Source organism: Diospyros lotus, chromosome 14 (genome assembly GCF_014633365.1).
Source record: "Diospyros lotus cultivar Yz01 chromosome 14, ASM1463336v1, whole genome shotgun sequence".
In the NCBI taxonomy this organism is placed as follows: Eukaryota; Viridiplantae; Streptophyta; class Magnoliopsida; order Ericales; family Ebenaceae; genus Diospyros; species Diospyros lotus.
This window is the reverse complement of record NC_068351.1, coordinates 20,522,459-20,530,115: the sequence shown is the minus strand read 5'-3', so window position 1 is coordinate 20,530,115 and position 7,657 is coordinate 20,522,459. Positions and strand designations below refer to the sequence as shown.

Below are 7,657 nucleotides of genomic sequence, written 5' to 3'. Positions count from 1 at the left end.
GAACCAATGTGGGAAATCTTTTCTAGGCGGGGACCCAGGCTCACAGGGTGGAGCTCTTCTGTGGGTTGAGGACGACTGTTTGAGAGTTCACCTCGCGGGTCCATCTCGATTGAATTTACATTGTGGTGTGGGGCTTGGTTGTTAGCACCCGCGGTTTGGCTACCGGAAGCTTGATTTCCCTAGTCATCCTTGTTGGGTCCGAAACTTTGAGCCCTAAGGCTATCATGGTAACACTGCCGGGCTTCCTTTAGGTCGGCGTGGACAACTTCGACCTCTGTGGCTGACACCGGGAATTTCATAGCCAGATGGGGAGTTGATACAATTGCACCCAAAGCGTTGAGGGATGGGCGGCCAAGTAGTGCGCATTTAGCAATCAACAACCAGGTACTGGATATTGATCATTTTGACTAGAGGGGGGGTTCCAAATGAAGTCAATAGATCAATGTACCCCTTGACGCCAACCTGCTCTTCGAAAATGTCGATTATATTTTTGGGGAATGGTTTCAGTTTTTCTTCCAGGATTCCCATCCTCCTAGGGTTGATAGGTTCAACAAATCGGCTGAACTTCCTTGGTCAATGATGAATTTATTCACCAGGAAGTTGGTAACGATGATCGAGACCACCATGGGGTCGTCAAGGATTTGATTGATCCCTTCAAAATCCCTATCAGTAAAGGAGATTATGGGGTGTCGAGCCATCTTTCTTGGCCTTCTCTCGACATTATTTATTAACATTACCACTCGAATGTGTCGTTTTCTCACCGAGCTCGAATCTCCTCCTCCTATGAAGCCTCCAGAGATGGTGTCGATGACCCTGGCTATCTGATTGGCCGGGGGTGGCCCGACATTCTTCTTGTCGTCTTCTCAAGGTCGTCTCTATGGGTTGTGGCTCATTCGGCTGCGCCTAGATTGCCCTGCGGGGACTGCCTTTCACCCGCTCTATAAGTGTACTGGCAGAGGTAACCTTTTATGACCAAATCCTCAATTTGGTCTTTTAGGGTGGCACATTCTTTAGTTATGTGTCCAAATATACGATGGTAGTCACATCGCTTACTGGTATCAGCATTGCCGCGAAGAGGCTGCTAGTCCGAGGTGTCTGGGAGCAGGATTATTCTTGAGTTGTAAACTTCCCGAAAGATTCATTCTCTCTTGGTTGTGAGGGGAGTTTAGGTATCATAGCGTAGTTAGGGTGGGACTGGGAGCCAAGCTGCCTCCCTTCTTCCCCTGTTGTGGTCTTTGTTGTCCTGTCCTCAGTTGGAGTCTCTCTCAGGGTTACACTGGTGCTCGCCGAGGGACTTTAGCTGGTGGACTGGTTGTGGCCGAGCTGATGGTTGGGTGTTTCCGTGACTGGCAGTCGATGCTTCATCCATGTTTATATATCCCATAGCTCATACCCTGAGGTCGTCTAGGATGGAGGGGGGCTTCTGGGCTAGCGAGTCAGCAAAAGGACTTGCTCTTAGCCCGGCCATAATGGCGTGTAAGGAGATTGTCGAGCTGAGGTCTTTAATCTAGATGGCCTCCTGATTAAATATGTTTAGAAATGCATGGAGTGGCTCATACTCACCTTGCTTTAAGTTAATGAGACTGACCAACGTCTTGCAGTGAGCTCAGCTTGTGGAAAAATGAGTGAGAAACCGGGTGGCTAACTCAGAAAAGTCATGGATGGAGTTTGGCTCCAAGAAAGAGAACCATAACACAATTGACTTCTTCAACATGCTGGGAAAGGGTCGGCATATGATCAGGTCCATACCCCCACTCAATAGCATCGCGACATTGAACATAGTAAGGTGCTCTTAGGGATCAATAGTACCATCGTATGGCTCTAAGGTACCAGGGAGGCGAAAGCCATCTGGCAAGGGGACAGTCATGATGAACTCCGAGAAAGGATGGCTTGAAGAATATAGGGATGTGGAAAGCGGGGGAATAGGGGCATGGGTAGCTTGGTAGTGTTGGTGGTAGCTACCTTCTACGTTGTAGTCAAATCGTTCGTTGCGTTGGTCATGCTGCTAATTTTGGGTTAACTCAGCAACTTTTTTTTGAAGCTGTTGGACGGTTTGGAGAAGGTACTCCACGACGGCTAGGTTTTGTGGGAGGTGGTTGGTGGTGTTTGGCTCCTGGATATGGGCATTTCTGGTTCGCACCATGGTAAGGTGATAGGCCTAGCTCGAAAGGCTCTAGTGAGGTTATGGGGTAGATAAGTTTTATCGGACCCCACAGTGGGTGCCAGATATTCCTTCCTGGTCAAAGGGACGGTCGGTCCTCATAAATCATCTTTTGATTAGAATATGATTTTGTGTGTACATCTATAAATGATTTTAGGTCTATAAATAAGTACCTAATACCATGAAATTTTGCATGGCAATTTCACTTTTGTGGTAACATTTGTTTATTTAGTGATATTTTGTTCTTTCTATCAGTGATTTTTTTTTTATTTAGGTTTTTCACATAAAATTCTATATTCATGTGTGTGATTGATAGTTTGATAATGGTTTGTATTCAATCCAATTTTGTAATACTCTTTAGTTGTTTTAACAGGCTATAATAAGGGAAGAAAGAGTTGAAGTAAGAAATATAGAAGAGAAGAACGCTTGTTGCATTCTTGGAACTCTCTCGGTAGTCTTCTCATTTCTTCTTCTTCCTCCTTGAAACCCTTCCTTGTTCTTGCTCCCTATTGCTTGTTGTTTGCACTCAACCGTGAGACTCTTGGTTATTCCATTCAAGAAACCTTCCGCTGTATCTCATCACCTACGTAAAAGCTTGACTGGCATAAAAGCTTCTCGTAGGGTTCCAACATAACTTGGAGCGTGGACTAACTTGGTCCCTCGTGTTATAGAGGGTGGATTGGTCATCCAAGGAAGCAAACTCGGAGATGTTCGTGACTGTTCGTGAGATAGTTTTCGGGAGCTTGCAGTAAGAGCGGGAGCTACACAGATCCGTTTTCAGCACAGCTTGCACCTTCTTGTTCATCCAGTGAGGTATATTTTCTTACCCTCTATGGATGGTTTTGTTTTAGTTGCATATGGTTGTTACATACCGACTTTTGCAAGGTGATTTTGTATTATGTTTGCTACCATATATTGTTGTTTTTGAAAAACTGATTAAAACCCTTGCATGAGCCACCAAATGTTGGCGTCATCTTTCAAGGAGGTCATGGATGAGCCAAATACTTCTAAAAGTTCAAGGAGCTGTGCCTCTGATCAAATCACCAGTTCAGAAGCAAGGGAATCCTCTCTGGGTAAAGGTGAAGACAGGAACAAGGCTGATAAATTTATGCATTATTTGTAGACTATTGATAATGTGGTCCATGCATTAGTTGGAAGTGGAGAATTTCCTCGTAGTATTCAATTACCTCAAGCTTGTGTCAAAAAAGTTGCACCCTCCAAAAGGAAGTTACTTATTGAAAGATCTGAAGATCTATTGTTCCCCTGCAATATCTCTTTCCAGATTGCAGCTGCACTAAGGCCGGCAGAGAAGGCTGTAAACAATTCAAAATTGTCAGGAGATCAGGAGATGGTGCAGGAAAAAATCTTCAGTCTCTCCAACTTTCACCAGAGCTGATTGCAGAAAAAGTCACAAATTTACTAAATCAATTGGCTGAAAGCTCTGGTGTGTCAATTAGAGCTTGCAATGGGCATGTTAACTTCTATTCTGGTACAAAGCAAGCATGGTTGGATGAGGTGGTTGAAGAAGTTCCTGTCTCTAAAGGGTCTCTTACAGGAACTGGAACTAAAGCGAGTGGTTCAAAGATCTCTAAATCTCCTCAGGGAAAAAGACGGAAGCTTGAGTACCGTTTAAAAAGGTCCAAGTTTTGATCCGGAAGAATATGCCTTGTATAGGAAATACCAGATTAGAGGGCACAATGATACACCGGAGCGCGTGACAAATAGCCGGTACAAACGGTTTTTACTTGACACTCCCTTGGTATTTGTTCTACCTACTGGTAATGGTTCAGTTGCCTCCTGTGGTTTTGGTTCATTCCACCAGCAATATTTCATTGATGGCCGTCTAGTCGCAGTTGGCGCGATTGATATCCTCCCTACATGTTTATCAAGTAAATATTTATTCTGGGACCCAGATCTCTCCTTCTTATCGCTAGGCAAGTATTCAGCCCTGCAAGAGATAGATTGGGTGAAGCAGAGTCAACTCAGCTGTCCAAGCCTCGAGTATTATTAACTTGGCTATTACATTCGCTCCGGCAGCAAGATGAGATATAAAGCGGCCTATCGCCGGTCTGAGCTTCTCTGTCCCCTTCGTTACCAGTAAGTTATCTGCATCATATAACTGACCAACTATACCCTGGGAATGTAAATTGTGACTTTTTAGTATCTCTATAGTTTTGGTTGTAACAGACGTTGCTTACCAGCTTTAAACTACATTGGTTTTCCAAATTTTCTACCCTGTTACCAGCAGTTTATTTGTTTGTCTTACTATAATAGTTCTGTCAGAGGATTTGGAAATATTAGTCTTAGTTATTGTTTGTGATTCTACAATTGGGAAATTTTTACTGGCATATTTACTTTTTTATATGTAAAATAATGTAGTAAAAACTATATAATCTGGAAAGATGATCAATCTCTGTTGGAAAATTATTTAAATAGTTTAAATTATTGAGTTGGAAACCCAATAGGCTTGGCTACCCAGAAGACATACTTCAACTAAAAAAAGTTATACATTAACTAGGAACTCCAAAAAACATTTGTAAGTTAGGAAGGCATCCCAAAAGACATAAGAAGTCCAAAAGGATTGCCTTCAACTATTAAACATTCATAATGAAAATATATGAATACACAATTAAAATATGGGTATCTAGATTTGAGGTTGAGAAGTACTTGGTTCCTATTGGTTAGTGCAAAACTGCAGGGAATGTGATCGAATCCAAGCTAAGTTGAATCCCAGAGATAAGAGTTGCTGGATACCTTGCACAGTGGGAGGCTCTAGCAATATTCAAGAAGCATCATTGTGTCTCTTAGCAATAGATTTGACATTTGTCTCAATTCTAATTTTTTCTATAACAATTTCCTACCATCTGAATCTTAGGTGGATCATGTTACTTCATCAAAGATTTTCATTGGAAGCTCTCTACTTTATTTCGTAGGATAGGCATATAATATGGGTCTCAAAAGAAAATTAGGATTTGTGTAGCAAATTTTAAGTGGTTTTGTCAGGGCTTCTTAAATTGTGTGACAAAATCATTTGTACTTTGCAAGCATGATTTTACCCTTGGCTTGAACTAAGTTGCATGTGTGCACCATACGTCATACTGGTTAATCTGGAAAAGCTCATGCTGCACTTGGCAATGAACAAGTCTCGAGGTAAATGCTGCCTACCAAATCTATAATATCAGGATGGTTGAAAAGCTACCTTTCTGGAATTATATGGCCAAGATTCCTTGGCAAATTAGACTTCAGTGTATTGATATGGTCCATGCCCACAGCTTAGAGCTATTTAACAAATGAACTTCTTACCAGGTTAAGGATTTGAAAATAAGTCCCAAAGGCTATGAACCATCCTGCAATAGGTATTGGTAGTATACTTCATCCAAACCTTTTTATTGGAGTGATCAACACCAAAATCAAGCATGATGACCTTGCGTGCTGTTTGGCTGTGTTGTAGGACAGCTTAAAAGTGTTTTTAAAGTAAATATATTACTTTAACATAGTTTTAATGGTATTTGGTCAATGTAAATACTTGTCTACATAGTCAGGGGTGCATCTAGAAATTTATGTATGGGGAGGCTGAATTTTTTTTTTTTTTTGAGATGTAAAACTGTACATCACAGATTTTGGGATGGGCTGAAAATTTTTTTTAGACTAATTTATTATTAAAAATTAATTTTTATATTAAAAATTATTTTTTAATATAAAAAAACAATTTTAATTGTGGGCTGCAGCTCACATGTAAATCTGCCACTGTACACGGTAGAATTTATTTCTCCCCTGTGGAGGAGAAGCAGGAAATTGAAAATTCACGGTAAAGCTAAATAAGCTCTGAATTTGCTTCTGATTTTTGTTAAGTGAAGATATGAAGGACAAAAATGTTTATCTGAGCTTGCTAGAACTTTAGTTGATCTGTCATTTGCTCTGATATTTAATTGAATCAAAGCTCAGAAGATGACTTCAGCGATCTGTCATTTTCCCTGATATTCAATTGTTCCAAAGCTCAGCAGATAACTTTAACAATCAGTCATTTGCCTAATTCAATTACTTCCAAACCCAGGAGACGTTCCCCTGAGGATGCTAAATTTTTATCATGTTGCACACTGTTGGATTTGGAATTTCTCAATGCCTTAATGTTCGTTGTTCTGCTTTGATGCAACAATTTGATTAAGAAAAACTCCACACATCACCTCAGTAGTTCCATAAGCTTTAACTATGTCAACTTCATTAATTTCCTTTTTCAAATCTAACTCTTGAATGAATTTCTTTGCACTGTCATGAAAACAAATGAAGTCAAATTGATGTTTCTCTTCTAAAGTAAAAATGTTAAAAAAATGTTTCCCTTCCAAAATATCATCACATGAACATCTTTTTCTACATTTTCTTCCTCAACCATGTCAATTTGCTCATTATGTTTTCACCACCTCCAATTTCTTCACTAACTTTGTTTTTATTCTCCTTTAATCTATCTTTGACCATGAGATTTTTCCATTTTAATAATATTTCCTCCATATTGTCAATGTCTTCTTCAGTAATTTCTTTCTCGACTTCTTTCACCTTGTGAAGTTCTTTTTCTTTCAATCACATATTTTCAAATTCTTCACTTTCTATGGATTTTTTGACAAGGCAACTTTTCTTCCTGAAAAACACTATTCTCCTTCTCTCAAACACCTTGGGGCATACCCCTCTATCGCTCTTTTCCTACATCTCATAAGTCACTTGCTTTGAGATAGGTAGGGAGCCTAAACTTCATTCCCCTATAATTTTAAAACAAATTTTGATCAAGGGTAGACATTCTTTCCTGGCCTTCAGAATCCTCTTCAAACCACATCAAGCATGTGCTATCCATACCTCTAATTCAGTAACCTCTCACTAGTGAGTTAGTACTTATATATGGCTGCTTTCTCACAACTGACCTAGCTCTGATTCCACTTTGTTGGATATTGAGAGGGCTGCCCAGACACATTTCTAACCAAGTGAGAGAAAGAGGGTAGAGTAAATTAATTTACTTTGATTCTACCCCACATCTTGTGAATGCCTAGGAATCAAAGGTATTAATAGGTTCTATTAAGCATGTTTCTAATCTAGTACATGTATCTATCATAAATTCACACTTCTGTTGTTGTCTACTTTCATTTATCATAACAAAAACCATTCATTTATCAACTGAAAAGACATGTGACCATACATAAACTAAAGCACAATACAACGTAGCAGCCCAAAAGATGTATGTATAGTATTAGCTAGATACAAATCAAGTTTACTGTTCTAACACAGTCCTTCCATCATGAGCTTCTTGTTTTTATTATTTTTCTCTTTCTTGACATGCATTATTTCTTTGGAGATGGGTGTCATTTGATATTGCAAGGCCTTTACTTGATAGGAAACTCTATGTTGTTTTGTCTGATTTCTCCAACACACTGAATCGAGAGCCCTTGGCACCTATTGTTGAATATTGATTCAAAGTTGCTGATTTAGTGGGTTGATTGGGTCAAAATTCTG

General features: G+C 39.9%; 1 pseudogene; it reads left to right on the top strand.

Annotated features, from left to right (window-relative positions):
- The first annotated feature begins 3,149 nt into the window (after window positions 1-3,149).
- Window positions 3,150-7,657, top strand: part of LOC127790933 (arginyl-tRNA--protein transferase 1-like) — a 29,097-nt pseudogene continuing 24,589 nt past the window's right edge.